We start from the raw sequence: 15,966 nt of genomic DNA, 5'->3' as shown, positions 1-15,966 counted from the left end.
GACGCCAGACTGCGCTGAGACCCAGTTCCAACTGCACTGAAACCCAGTTCCAGGCGAGAATCTGGGAGTCCAGATTCATTAGGGGAGGGACTGGACTGTTTGGCAGTGGGCGAAACTCCAGGGCGCGTTTCTCTCAGAGGTGTTTGCAAGGAATACAGAGGGACACAGACACAGGAGCCTCATAGGGCGGGGCTGACAGGAAGCCAAGGTTGTAGGCTCCACCCTGTAGCTCCGCCCCAGCCAAGCTGAGCAGAAGCTTTTTCCTGCTGAGTGCCTCAGGTAGTGGCTGACCCACACTGCATTGGAGACCCAGAAACGAGGGCATCTAGTGGTTGGTGGGAGATGACACCAGATTTCAATCACTTGCATAAGGGAGGCATTCTAGAGGCAGACTCAGTGAGCGCCAAGGCATTGCTGCATCAAGACCCGGCCCACAAACATGTCTCCTGCACAGCAACTCTTCCTATATGGACAAAGAGGGTCCTCACGGCCAATTGGCCTGGAGGACAATTCCTCCCAGTGACACCAACAACAATCAAGACTTAACTGTACAAAGGAGGACCAAGATGGAGACATAGGGCGGCAGCCTGATCGTTGCCTACCACAACAATATTGAGACTACGACGGGAGAGCAGAGCAGACACCAGCCAGAAAGACCGGGGGGCTGGCTGAGCAGATGCTCTACAACTAGAATAAAAGAGAGGGGTACGCAGGATGATGCTGATGCCGGTGACCCAAAGTCCACACTTTAAGAACTATGGCTCAGGCGACACAATGGTGGCCAGGAACGTGCTCGGCGCAGTTCCCCCGGCGGTCTCCGGCTGAGGGGACGGCTCCACTCGCTGCCGAGCACGGACAGACGAGCCCCTGGGAGACATGGGGTGGGAGACTCCGTGCTTGCTGACCTCCGAGTCCTTCAAGAATCTCAATGCCCCGAAGTGGCCAGGTGCGCACGCTCAGCGACTGGCCACCGTTGCAGACCCAAGGGCCAACGCAGCGACACCGGACCAGCCCACCGCCGGGCACCGGGCACACCGGAGCCTTGCCGAGCCCGCCGCCCAACGAGTTCTGCAGCAGCCGCCCTGGAGCTCTGAGAAAATGACCGAAGGAATTGCTGAGAGGGAATTGACCAACAGGAATTGGGATCAAGAAGACGAAACCCCGCTGAGACCCGAGTCCAGGCGAGCCTGCGAGCCTCTGGGCTCAGATGTGGTCACACGCCTCTGGGTCTAGGTGAGGCCTCACGCCCCTGGGTTTGGGTGAGGCCACGCGCCCCTGGGTCCAGGTGAAGCTGGATTCCGGGTTCGGGTGAGGCCATGTGCCCCTGGGTCCGGGCGAATCTGAACCCTGGGTCCGGGTGAGGCCGTGGGCCCCTGGATCCGGGTAAGGCTGGGTCCCGTGTACGGGTGAGGCCGTGAGCCCCTGGATCCGGGTGAGACCACGCGACCAGGGGTCTGAGAGAGGTAACGCGCCCCTGGGTCCGGGTGGCTTCGTGCACCTAGGTCCAGGTGAGGCCACGTGCCCCTGGGTCTGAGAGAGGCCACGCACCCCTAGGTCCGGGCGAGACCATGTGTCCCTGGATCCGGGTGGGGCCTCGTGCACCTAGGCCCAGGTGGGGCCGCGTGCCCCTGGGTCTGGGGGAGGCCAGGCGTCCCTGGGTCCGGGTGAGACCGTGTGTCCCTGGATCCGGGTGAGGCCTCGTGCGCCTAGGCCCGGGTGAGGCCACGTGCCCCTGGGTCTGGGGGAGGCCAGGCGTCCCTGGGTCCGGGTGAGACCGTGTGTCCCTGGATCCGGGTGAGGCCTCGTGCGCCTAGGCCCGGGTGAGGCCACGTGCCCCTAGGTCTGGGGGAGGCCAGGCGTCCCTGGGTCCGGGTGAGACCTCGTGCACCTAGGCATGGGTGAGGTCACGTGCCCCGGGGTCTGAGAGGCCAAGCGTCCCTGGGTCCGGGTGAGACCATGTGTCCCTGGATCCGGGTGAGGCCGCGTGCACCTAGACCCGGGTGAGCCCAAGTGGCCCTGGGTCTGGGAGAGGCCAAGCGTCCCTGGGTCCGGGTGCGACCATGTGTCCCTGGAGCCGGATGAGGCCTCGTGCACCTAGGCCCGGGTGAGGCCACGTGCCCCTGGGTCTGGGAGAGGCCAAGCGTCCCTGGGTCCGGGTGAGACCATGTGTCCCTGGATCCGGGTGAGGCCTCGTGCACCTAGGCCCGGGTGAGCCCAAGTGGCCCTGGCTCTGGAAGAGGTCAAGCGTCCCTGGGTCCGGGTGAGACCATGTGTCCCTGGATTCGGGTGAGGCCTCGTGCACCTAGGCCCGGGTGAGGCCACGTGCCCCTGGGTCTGGGAGAGGCCAAGCGTCCCTGGGTCCGGGTGAGACCATGCATCCCTGGATCCGGATGAGGCCTCGTGCACCTAGGCCCGGGTGAGCCCAAGTGGCCCTGGGTCTGGGAGAGGCCAAGCGTCCCTGGATCCGGGTGAGACCATGTGTCCCTGGATCCGGGTGAGGCCTCGTGCACCTAGGCCCGGGTGAGCCCAAGTGGCCCTGGGTCTGGGAGAGGCCAAGCGTCCCTGGGTCCGGGTGAGACCATGTGTCCCAGGATCCGGGTGAGGCCTCGTGCACCTAGGCCCGGGTGAGCCCAAGTGGCCCTGGGTCTGGGAGAGGCCAAGCGTCCCTCGGTCCGGGTGAGACCATGTGTCCCTGGATCCGGGTGAGGCCTCGTGCACCTAGGCCCGGGTGAGCCCAAGTGGCCCTGGGTCTGGGAGAGGCCAAGCATCCCTGGGTCCGGGTGCGACCATGTGTCCCTGGATCCGGGTGAGGCCGCGTGCACCTAGGCCCGGGTGAGCCCAAGTGGCCCTGGGTCTGGGAGAGGCCAAGCGTCCCTGGGTCCGGGTGCGACCATGTGTCCCTGGATCCGGGTGAGGCCGCGTGCACCTAGGCCCGGGTGAGCCCAAGTGGCCCTGGGTCTGGGAGAGGCCAAGCGTCCCTGGGTCCGGGTGCGACCATGTGTCCCTGGATCCGGATGAGGCCTAGTGCACCTAGGCCCGGGTGAGCCCAAGTGGCCCTGGGTCTGGGAGAGGCCAAGCGTCCCTGGGTCCGGGTGAGACCATGTGTCCCTGGATCCGGGTGAGGCCTCGTACACCTAGGCCCGGGTGAGCCCAAGTGGCCCTGGGTCTGGGAGAGGCCAAGCGTCCCTGGGTCCGGGTGCGACCATGTGTCCCTGGATCCGGATGAGGCCTCGTGCACCTAGGCCCGGGTGAGGCCACGTGCCCCTGGGTCTGGGAGAGGCCAAGCGTCCCTGGGTACGGGTGAAGCCAGATCCTGGGTCCGGGTGAGGCTGTGTGCCCCTGGATCCATCCGGGTGAGGCTGGGTCCCAGGCCCGGGTGAGACCACGCGCCCCTTGGGTAGGGGTGAGGCCACGTGCCCCTTAGTCTGGGTGACGCCGTGCCCCTGGGTTCGGCCGAGACCAAACCAGAGGGAGTCGGACCTCCATTACCACCATTTGTCCACCATCCAGAGCTGAGGGGTCAGTGCTGACATGTACACATAAGGAACTACTGGACATTGAAATTGGGTCTCAAAAGAACTGTTGGTCCAGGGGGAAGCTCGCTACAGATTGACTCATTTGCCTGTCAGCATAACTATTATTGCTCGTCTCACATTCAGTTCTTATTAGTATATATCTAGTGACATATGATCTCGCTCATCTAGGGGAAATGATGAACAACATAGACTGAGGAACAAGAACAGAACCAGAAGCAAAAAAAAAAAAAAAAAAAAAAAAAAAAGAATCGGCTTTCCGATATCAAGGGAGTTGTCAAAGGCTGCGGGCTCTCCCCACCCCCACTTTAAAGAGGAGAATTAGAAGAATTCTGAGCAGAGACCCCTTTGGCTCCCTTGACATTGATGGAAAGATGCCAATTAGTCTGGGACTGACATGTTGTTCTAAACAGAAGGCTCTGAAAATGCCATTAAGGCAGACAGGCAGGGGGTAGGGACAGAGAGAGGGAGTTGACTGTTGGAATTCCATAATTAATTGTTTGGCTTTTGGAGTAGTGTGACATGAAATTTCCATGCAGCCCCCACTCTCTTAGGAGATGTCATTGCTTAGGATTCGTAGAATGCAAGAGTTGAAGAACTATAAAGATCATGTAGCTCAGATCCTTCAATGAACAGGTGAGAAACAGAGACCCCACGAGGAGACGTGACCAGCCCAAGGCCATAGTGCCAGTTAGTGGCAGAGCCTGGCTGGACCTCGGAATGCCTGGCTTCTATTCCAGCGCCCTTTCCACTCTACTCCTATGTTGTACATCAGAGAAGTCCCCAGAACACTAGTCACCAAATAGCAGTGCAGAGTTTTATTAAAAAGAGTTTTATTTACTTTATTATAGTGGTAGAGAGAGGTCAAAAGAAAAAAAAAATCCCACTCAATTATTTTAATGATGAAAAAATTCTTAACAACAGGGGTGCAGGGAACCCACCTGTTAGACTAAGGTTAGAAAACAGCCATTAACTGGATTGCCAACTTTGGTATTTCACAGACCATGACAGAGTGAGAAGTTGTATTTGGATGTCATTGGTCCCAACTCTCTCTCGTATAGATGAACCAGAGTCCCTGGGAAAGAGTAATTATCCCAATAATTCAGCTAGTAGATGGTGGTGCTGGCCGAGGAACGGGGACCTCAGGCTCCCAATCAAGTATCCCCTTACCTACATCACAGTTTCCCTGCATGAGCTGAGGATGCTGACAGTGGGGAGGGAGCTGGAGAGGTCACTGAGAGGTCATCCAGCCCAGCCCCATGTATTTTCTTTAAACAATAACTTGAAATTATCCATTCTCCAAGTAGTTTTTTTTTTTAAATAGGTGTTTTATTGGTTTTTAGAGAGAGAGAAAGGGAGAGGGATAAAAAGATAGAAACATTGAGGAGAGAGAAACATCATCAATCAGATGCCTCCTGCATGCCCCACACTGGGGATTGAGCCTGCAACCCAGCCATGTTCCCTGACCAGGATTTGAACCGGTGACCTCAACCACAAAGCCATACAGGCTGGGCTCCAAGTAGTTTTTGAAGGGTAAAGTACCAAGTGAAAATTCCAAATGTGGACTTTCCTGAAGGAAAGATGGTCTCATTTGTAGCAGGGCAAATGGATTTTATGTGAAATCTTTTTGGCAGGGTCACTCTTTCAGATGGCAACCTGAAATATTCCCCCAAGAGTAATAGAGATGCAGTCAATTCTGTTGAGTGCCTGTGAACTAGGTACTGTGTTAGGCAGGTGGGTATACGAAGCCTCACATCTCTGAAGCAGCTCACAGGCCATTTAGCCATAGAAAGACAAACCTTTGAGGCGGCAATAATCAGGGAGGACTCAACCTGGGAGAGCAGAGAAGCTGTGGCATAGGAGGTGACCTTTGAGCAGTTTAACAAATATGGGGACAAATACACTCCAGAAAGAGCAACATGTAGAAGTAATGAAAGTGCCCTAAATTCATATCGTGTTCAAACTTGTCTTTCAAAAATCTACTAGGTTAAAAAGACACTAATTGCCTCTTGTTTGAATGGACAACAACAACAGCCAGTATTTCACCCGGGCCAGGAAGCTGGTATCTGTGATTGGCTTGGTGAGCCAAATCGTAATGTGTTTGCCCAGCGGTTTGACCTTTCTCCAGAGGCCCTCCTCAATTGCTCTGCAGCCCAAGTGGCTGTTAGCATCAGAAGAGGCTGTTGGCTTAGTTTTGTAAATACCATCAAAAAAGTCAGGAGGGAACTCTTCATCCCAGAAAGCCAATTCTTCAATGCCAGCGTCACGTGTTAGCATCCACCTGCTCCACGTACACAAGACACTGCTCCCTCTTTCATGTCAAGTGGTATGTGGCTCTGGGGAGCAGCTGTTAAAGCAACTAAACAACAGTTTTAAGTCCAAAATTATTTTCCAAATCACCCACCCTACACTAACCAATCCTGTGTCCCTAAACCAGGACACAGGTGGCAGCTATGTGGCGGCACTTAGATGGCTCTGGGGTCCTTGGCCTACTCTAAGTACTCTCAACATCAAGAATACAGATTGATAGAGGAGTGTTTACTTTCATTTTCCCTTATTGTATCATCTTATGCTGAAACACCTATTAACATGAAAAGGATCTGAAACAAGGGAGTTTATTTTTTCCCAGGAAGAAGTTTGGGGGAAAAAAAGAAAGAGAAAGAGAGAAACCTAATGAAGAACACATGTCATTCCCACTCGCAATTTGCCATCTTTCCAAAGTGAATGAATGTGTTGCAAGGAGCATCACAGAGGAAAAGTTGGGTGAAGTCCTGAAACAGACCCTAAAGGCCAATGAACACAACTATGTTTTGACTTTCTTCCTCCAATTCCTACATTTTCTTCCAGTTTCCTCTTGTGGCAGACTCCCTGGAATGTGCAAAAAGTGTTACTGCTTGCAGGTCATTGGTGATTTCTTAGTATGCTATAATTCTCAGTGATTGTATTGAAGGAAAAAAAAACAAAAAAACAAGGGTCGGAGTGTGACATCTACATTGTGGGGTCCTGAGGAGAAAATAGGCATCAGACAGTGTGTGTTCTAGACTCAAATTCTGTCTCCAGTGTGAGCCTTCAGGCAAGTTCTTTGTTCACTTCTATTTACACACATCAGAATGGGCTTCCATACAACCCTTTATGGCCCTGGGGTGTTTCTCAGGATAAAGGAAGATCTAACAGAAAGCTGTAGAAATGTCCATTGTATCCTCACTTCTTTTTTTTTTTTTTTCATCAAATGAACAGCCTGGAGGAATATGGAATAGCTGAGACCCTGACACATCTCATGCCAACTCTGGAGAAGACATGCAAAAATATATGCAAGGTCAGTTTCAAAGGTCATGCTGTCTGACCCAATGGGTAAAATATTTGATAGGAGAATGAAATGCTGCTGCTGATCAAAGATACAGTGATTTATTCATGAAAAGCATGGAAGCAAGAATAAACCCAGACCAGGAAGTCTTAGGACCACTTGGATAAAAAGTCCCCATTGGGCATCTGCAAGATGGCTGTATTATGTATTTTTAATATCAATGGGAAGCAAAGAAAATGCCCAAGTACTACATGGCTGCTTATGTGGTTGAGCAGAAATGGAGACATTTGTTTAACATCTGACTTCTAAAAAAGACAAAGGACTGAGAAGAAAGCCCTACCTTAACCCCTGTAAAAAACAAAATCTGGTGTTATCGCTTTGTTCCTGATGGAAAAACAATCCTAGCTAATAAGGGAGTAATATGCAAATTGACCATACCTCCGATACACCCACAAGCCATGAAGCGAGCAGAAGGCTTGGCTCCACTCAAGGCTACAAAGTTTCAATTATAGAAGATAAATAAATCCCAGATACCAGGGCTGCCGCTTGGGTCGCCAGGGGGCGTGACCGGACTGCAACCCACCACAGGCCCCTGGCCCAGGCCACCCCACACTCCAAGGGAAACAGGCTGGCAGGGGAGCAGTTAGGCATCAATCAGGCTGGCAGGAGAGTGGTTAGGGGGTGATCAGGCTGGCAGGCAGAAGAAGTTAGGGGCAATCAGGAAGGCAGGCAGGTGAGCAGTTGGGAGCCAGCAGTCCTGGATTGTGAGAGGGATGTCCGACTACCAGGATCAGGCCTAAACGGGCAGTTGGACATCCCTCAAGGGGTCCCAGATTGGAGAGGGTGCAGGCTGGGCTGAGGGACACCCCCTGCCCCCCATGCACGAATTTCGTGCACCGGGTCTCTAGTTTGTTAAAAAAGATCAATGGAAGGACATTAACATGAACAAAGAAAAGCGTATGTACACTTACAAGCATTATCTCTTGGTGTACATACTGGATGCTCTAATGCCTGTTTCCTCTCCACTTCTTTCTACACTTTCCAATTCCCTATCTCTTCCCTGAAATATGTTTCCCCAAAGGAATTGAAACAGAAGTCATAATTTACAGAACTATACCATGGCTCACAAAACAGATCAACTACACTAAACCATAATATGGAAGAAAACTGTGTAAGCTCTAACTCTTGTTGTTTTTAAACACCGGCTCATTCTGACACATATGCTCTACATAACAACAGAGAAACTGATCTTATGGTATCCTGAACAGGTTCAGGTTCTAAAGATTAGACCACTGAGCAAGCAACTCTATAATATATGAGTTCTAACCAATCTCTGCCAAGACCATCAGATGGATACCTTTAGCCCCCTTAAATCTATGAAAATCTTTCCCTATCTGCTCCCTTTTGAGATGTCACACAGATCCCCAATAGTATTTGTTCTCCCCAAGCCAGTCAGGGTGTGTCCTGGCTGGTAGTTTTAAGACCAATGGCTCTGTTAACTGGTATAAGGACTACTTTTTACAGGAGAGGAAAGGTCCCAAGCCATGCCCTTTCCCTTTCCTCTCATGCTCTCAGGCTGTTTTCATGGCTTGGCTATCTACACTAATAAAAGAGAAACATGTAAATTGACTGTACCTCCCCTACGCCCACAAGCCATGCCCACCAGCCAATTAGGAGAGAGTATGCAAATTAACCCAATCAACATGGCTGCGGCCACAGAGCGAGCAGGAGGTTTGGGTTTCCCCTGGCAATGGAGGAAGCCAAGCTTCCCGCCCGCTCTGGCAGGCCCTGGCCTCCGCTCAAGGCTACAAAGTTTCAATTATAGAAGATAAATAAATCCCAGATACCAGAGCCCCCGCTTGGGTCACCAGGGAGCATGGCCAACCTGCAAACCACCACAGGCCCCTGGCCCAGGCCACCCCATGCCCCAAGAGAACCCCCACCCTGACCCAGGACACCCTTTAGGGCAAACCAGCCAGCCCGCACCCATGCACCAGGCCTCTATCCTATCTAATAAAAGAGTAATATGCAAATTGACCATCACTCAACACACAAGATGGCTGCCCCCATGTGGTCAAGATGGCTGCCCCCATGTGGACACAAGATTGCCACCACAAGATGGCCAGCAGAGGAGGGCAGTTGGGAGGGACCAGGCCTGCAAGGGAGGGCAGTTGGGGGCAATCAAGCCTGCAGGGGAGGGCAGTTAGTGGTAACCAGGCCGGCAGAGGAGGGAAGTTGGGGACGACTGGGCCTGCAGGGAAGAACAGTTTGGGGGGACCCAGGCCTGCAGGGGAGGGCAGTTAGTGGTGACCAGGCCGGCAGAGGAGGGCAGTTAGGGGTGACCAGGCTAGCAGGGGAGTGGTTAGTGGTGATCAGGCTGGCAGGCAGAAGCAGTTAGGGGCAATCAGGAAGGCAGGCAGGCGAGCAGTTGGGAGCCAGCAGTTCTGGATTGTGAGAGTTTAGGCCCGATCCAGGTAGGATCGGGCCTAAATGGGCAGTCGGACATTCCTCAAGGGGTCCCAGATTGGAGAGGGTGCAGGCTGGACTGAGGGACACACCCTCCCCCATGCATGAATTTCGTGCACCGAGTCTCTAGTATCCTAATAAGAGCAGTTCCTAGAAGAGAAGTGACTATTTAAGAAATATCCTATCTAATAAAAGAGTAGTATGCAAATTGACCATCACTCCAACACACAAGATGGTCGTCCCCATGTGGACACAAGATGGCCGCCATAAGATGGCCGGCAGGGGAGAGCAGTTGTGGGCAATCAGGCCAGCAGGGGAGGGCAGTTGGGAAGGACCAGGCCTGCAAGGGATGGCAGTTGGGGGCGATCAGGCCTGCAGGGGAGGACAGTTAGGGGTGATCCAGGCCTGCAGGGGAGGGACCAGGCCTTCAGGGGAGGGCAGTTGGGGACACCAGGCCTGCAGGGGAGGGCAGTTGGGGGAGACCCAGGCCTGCAGGGGACGGCAGTTGGATGGAACCAAGGCCTGCAGAGGAGGGCAGTTAGGGGTGACCAGTACTGCAGGGGAGTGCAGTTGGGGGCAACTAGGCCTGCAGGGGAGGGCAGTTAGGGGCAACCCGCTGGCAAGGGAGCACAGTTAGGGGTGACTGGGCCAGCAGGGGAGGGCAGTTAGGGGCAACAAGGCCTGCAGGGGAGGACAGTTAGGGGCAACCAGGCTGGCAGGGGAGGGCAGTTATGGGTGACCAGGCCGGCAGGAGAGGGCAGTTAGGGGTAATCGGGCCGGCAGGGGAGCAGTTAGGCGTCAATCAGGCTGGCAGGCGAGTGGTTAGAGGTGATCAGGCTGGCAGGCAGAAGCGGTTAGGGGCAATCAGGAAGGCAGGCAGGTAAGCAGTTGGGAGCCAGCAGTCCTGGATTGTGAGAGGGATGTCCAACTGCCCATTTTTTGGGCCTAAATGGGCAGTTGGACATCCCTCGAGGGGTCCCAGATTGGAGAGGGTGCAGGCTGGGCTGAGGGACACACTCCCCCCCCCCTTGTGTACGAATTTCATGCACCGGGCCTCTAGTATGTAAATATTTTTATTGATTGCAGAGAGGAAGGGACAGGGAGAGAGAGAAGCATCAATGATGAGGGAGAAGAATCATTGGTTGGCTGCCTCTTGCACACCCCACACTGGAGATCGAGCCCACAACCCTGGGCATGTGCCCTGACCAGAAATCAAATGGTGACCTCCTGGTTCATAGGTCGATGCTCAACTAGTGAGCCACAGCGGCCAGGTGAGAAGTAACTATTTTTATTTGATGCAGTCAAGTTCTTCTACCCGTTATTCCTTAGCTGAAGTCAAGAAGTCTTTTCTACCTGCCTCATTTACTGATCTGAGAGCACAGTCACATATCTCAGTTTTAATTCAATATTTTATTTTCTGAAGAAACTGTTTATATTTTCAAAAGAAAAAAGTATGCAAAATGTGTATGTGAAACCTCTGACTTCTGAAGAAATATAGCCTCTGGAACAGCCCACAGTCTTCTCAGATCGGGAGTGTGTTCAAAAGGCAGGTCCTGACTGTTCAGAACTCGGGGGTACTGCTCCTCTTGACTGACATCTGAAAACTCTGATTCATGCCCCAGATCACCCAGCTCATTACCAGTGATGTCAACTCGAACACTCCATTCATTCAGCTACTACATAAAAAGCTAGGTGAGGTTCTTTTAAAAGTAACTTTCATTGTTTCATCTTCATAATATGTGCTACTGATAGTTTAGAATATATAGATGTTAATACCGATATTTTCTATGAATAAACATAAACAGCATTCATGTAAAAAATAATAATTTAAAATTATATTATCATGATATAGCAACAATTGTTATTTTGGTGTAGTAACCACCTGCATTGTTTTTGTATTGTTAACCTAAAATTAAAAAGCCAAAATGAGAGGCAACAAGTGTTCACTTGGGATCAAAGAATTGCAATCCTGGAAGCACCTATTCAGGCAGAAACCCAAATAATGTCTTGATTACAGGGTGAAGGAAAGGGTTGTTTTTTGTTTGGTTGGTTGGTTTTGTTTTTGTTTTGAGAAGAGGAAAGGAATAGTTATGTGAAAAGAAGAAAGAATTTGTATTATTGTTAACAAGCTGAATCACTCTTGGCTGTACATGGTTGGTGACTGGTTCTATCTTCAGGTAGAGAGCCCGTAATCATCAGATCTGTGGTCAAGATGTCCACTTTCCTGCTGTTTTTACAAACAACTGTGGTTTTAGCCAAGTGCAAAAGTCTGCCCCAGTCCAGAGATTCATGGAGCAAATTGTGCAAGGGCGGCTCTGACTGCATATTGAAATGACTGTCATTTCTCATAGTATGTACCTATACTCATGGAGTTCCTTTTTAAATAAAAATATATATTTACCTACAAAATACATTAAATCCAATCTATAGATATGGTAAATACAACATTTAACAAATCTCTGATTTTCCTTTTACCTAGACTTACCCTTATCATTGTTATGAGTATATAGTTATGACAGCAATGAATAAATGGCTTTCAATCCTGGTTGACATTAGTTTCATCCAGAGAACTTTAGAGATATCTTGACCCCATCTCCCAGAGATATTAATTTAACTGGTTTGATGGGGCTCAGGCATTAGCCTATTAAAAAACTCACTAGATGAGTTTAAAGTGTAACAGAGTTGAAAACCATTCATTTAAACTCTCAGAATACAAATTTACCGTCTTTTTTTTTTTTTTCCAGGAAGCACACACCATTACCCCCATGTGTCAATAACACTGAACCACCCCATATCTTCTGGCTGCTCTTCATGCCTGACCTAATAAAGAACATAGAACAAAATTGGGGAAAGTATACATTTTATTGCAAGAGTAACCCACTCCTATGATATGAGTAAAGTGAAATCACTGAAAAGATAGAAATTTTCCAGATCTTTGATCCTGATGAGAATGACCAACCTTTACACATAGGGAATTTCAAAGAGAGGAAGTAAAATTCCCCAGGCCTAGAAATGTTTCATAACATTGAGGCTCTACATGGAGATATTCAAGTTCATAAAAAATAATAAAAACTGCATTTGTAGGCTGAGTAAACAAATGGAATTTTATAACCTCTTGCTTCTAAAATGAAGGCCTCCTACTGGTCCCCCCAGAGTAGATTCCTAGCAGTCAGTCCTAACTGATGCAAAACTCATTTAGCTATAATTGCCGTGTAGCCTGGTGCTCAAGAAGATGCTTGAATATGAACCAAGAAGTAATTCTGATCCTCACCAGTGCTCCCCTCTGGATGGAAAATCATTCGCTGGCCACCCCATGCTGAGCAGAACCCATGTGCTAAAATCAGGGTTACAGAAGCCAACATGTGGCAACATCCTCCGTTCATCAGTTATTTGCGCTCAGAGATCTGACAATGTCATCTGAGCAATTTTATTCTTGGCACATTTAAGAGACAAAAGTGGGCATGGGGATTCTACCAAGGTACTAATTTTCTAGGTAATCATCCTAATGTCTTCATCCTGAGTGTATTTGAACCAGCGAGTTAATTAGGGAAGTTAATTTTCACAAATGGCACCAAAATGCCCATTTGCTGGCAACACTGCCTTGTGCCAATGCCTGGCTTAAGGTAACCAGCAAGAATACGTTGATGCTCTGCATCCATCAGTGAGGCCCAGCTTGGACCAGGAAGAACCACATCTGCCAGCTTGGCAGATGTGACCGCGTTTGGAGTCTCTAAAGGCTGTGGGAGAGACATTTTAGCTCTGCCACCAGTGGCTGAACATAAGGGGATCTTGTTTCCTCTATCTGACTGGCCAGCAGCCTCTGAGTCTTGGTCTGGGACGATCAGGAAAAGCTGCTCCATATGAGTGTGACCTCAGACAGAGGAGATCTGCACGTTGCAAAGCCTAGTCCTGTGGTCGGCAAACTGCGGCTCGCGAGCCACATGTGGCTCTTTGGCCCCTTGAGTGTGGCTCTTCCACAAAATACCACGGCCTGGGAGAGTCTATTTTTGAAGAAGTGGCGTTAGAAGAAGTTTAAGTTTAAAAAATTTGGCTCTCAAAAGAAATTTCAATCGTTGTACTGTTGATATTTGGCTCTGTTGACTAATGAGTTTGCCGACCACTGGCCTAGTCTGACTACTTAGGTTCTTTCCTAAGGGAAGACTTTTCTCTCATGGGTGCTCTGAGGCTGGGGTGATAGGAACCACACGTGACAGCAAATGGAACCTTTGGGGACTCTGTCTTTTTAATTCCTGCAATATGGTGACCCTGGAATCGGACCAGATGGTGACAACGCTATCTTTTCTCTCCAGGAGAAAATATGTTTTTCTTGTGTGGAGGTAGAGGACAAAAAAAGAGAAAAAAGAAAAAAAGAAAGAGTGGTGGATGCAACTGAGCTTTAGGAAAGAGAAGAAAGGAGTCCGCATTCCCAAGCACGGCAGAGGCCAGTCAGCTACAGGGATGATAGAGAGCTGGAGCTTACACCAACGGCAAACATGTGTTTGAGGTATCCTCTGTGGACCTTCTGGTCCATTCCTCCCTGGAAGAGAGTATTTTATGCTCAGAAAAGAGCAGCCTGAGTTCCTGCCTTGATCTTTACCGAGTTCTATTACTTTATGTACATTTTCATCTTGCTGAGGCACTTTCTTAAATTTGGAAATTAAAGTGTTAGCACCTTCTTCAGAGGACCAGTGAGCAGACTGGCATCAAATAGCTTATGCTCAGCCCCTTGCACACAGCAGGCATCAATAAACAGCACTTCCCTGCTGTGGCTTTTCACCTTCCTTTGCATTGTCATCCTACTTAATTATTCAGATGAAGGATCTCCAGGCCTCCCCCAGATTTTAACAGGCCTTGCTGTTATACAGTAACATTTCCCTTTTGCCATATCTCAAAGTTGAATTGTCTTGACTTAGAGACAAGGAGCTGGATGAGTCTATTAGTCATTAGCATTAACTGGTGAAGATCTGGAAGCATAGATTTTTTTTTTTTTCTTTTAAGACTGCCAACAGGCTCTTTGGAAGGAGAATAATCTATTTCACCTTCATGCAGGAAACAACTGTGGACACTGGAACAAACGAGTGACTGACAACTGTCTGAAAACATGTTGGAGGACCGGAGGGAAACCTGACCGAATTCACTAGGAGCCAGATGTATCCTGTCAAGCTCGGCTTTCCCAAACACTCTACTCTGTGATGTGTTTGAAATAGCACAGCTCTCGTGCCCACTCTGCACTCTCCCTACCAGTAGGAATTTTTTCTTTCCTTCTCATCTGGAGACTCACCAACTTCAAAAAGACAAATAGAGAAAAGTATTTAGAATAGATGCCCTAAAGCACATATTCTTCTATTATGTGATTGGATCAACTTTGAAAGTGGGACAAAGACAAGAAGCAAAAGTTTACCTGCTCACAACAAACATTCTCAAAATAATTCCAAGCAGCCTTGGCTAGTGTGGCTCAGTGGACTGAGCACTGTCCCATGCACCAAGAGGTCACTGGTTCAATTCCCCATCAGGGCACATGCTAGGGTTGTGGGCTTGATCCCAAGTAAGGGGCATGCAGGAGGCAGCTGATTGATGTTTCTCTCTCTCACACTCTCTCTCTCCTTTTCCCTTCCTCTCTCTATAAAATTTCCAAGCAAATTTGGGGAAAGGTAGTTTCTTTGCTTTACCTCAACTCTCTGAACCATATTTTCCTAATATTATCTCCCTTGAGAATCAAGGGCATGGAAAATAATTCCATACTTGTAGATACTTTAACATGGAATGTTCTTGAAAAGTCTCCAGAAGTTCTTGATACAAAAATCATGAGGTGTCACACCAAGAGTGTTTTCCTTTGAGTAAAGCATTGTACTTTCAATGGATCTGGTTTAATGAATGTCTTAAAGAAAGATTGTTTATTCCATGTCTTTTCTGTTCTAAGAACTGTACATATGCGTGTGTGTTTTTTTTAATTTCACCCTTATGACAACTTTGTGGAGGATAATATTTTCTCCATTTTATGCAGGAGGATGTTTAGGTGAAGAAAGAGGATGATGGAAGCAACATTCAAACCTAAGTCTGTTAAAAAATTATACTTTTTCTCTATTTAACTGGTGCAGCCCTAAGTGCTTGATAACTGAGGAAAAGTAAGGCAGAGAGTCCAGCAGGAAGGTAATAAAGCTAAGTTTGCCTACAACCATTTTTCACAAGAAGCTGCCCAGTTCCTCGATGTGATTATTCCCAAGAAGGGAACAACCTCAGCGAAGGGTTTTGGAGGAACTGTGATATAACCTGATAGCTCACGCTCAAGTCTAAGCATAAGAAACTTATAGCAAAGAAGTGCATTTGCTTTATTCTTTGTAAACTCTCCAAATGACAGCGATATAGGATACCTCAAAGTATGCCTTCCACTTTCCAGGAGTAAGAACTGTTGCAATCTGTATACCTTCACACATTTGTTCAACATTTATTGTGTTCACGCTCTTTTTCAGACACTGTGCTAGGAGCTGTGAGCGATTAAACAATGAATAAGGTATGAATCCATTCCTCAAGGATAGAGGAAATAATAAATTCATCAGAAAATGTTCCTGTTGGAGACATACGTGGATTATTACAAATCTGGGTATAAAATTAATAGTCACCGTAACAAAATAATGTATCAAAATGCTATGTAGTTCAGAGAAT

This window comes from Eptesicus fuscus, chromosome 22, assembly GCF_027574615.1.
Source record: "Eptesicus fuscus isolate TK198812 chromosome 22, DD_ASM_mEF_20220401, whole genome shotgun sequence".
Classification (NCBI taxonomy): domain Eukaryota; kingdom Metazoa; phylum Chordata; class Mammalia; order Chiroptera; family Vespertilionidae; genus Eptesicus; species Eptesicus fuscus.
Note: the sequence above shows the minus strand (reverse complement) of the source record.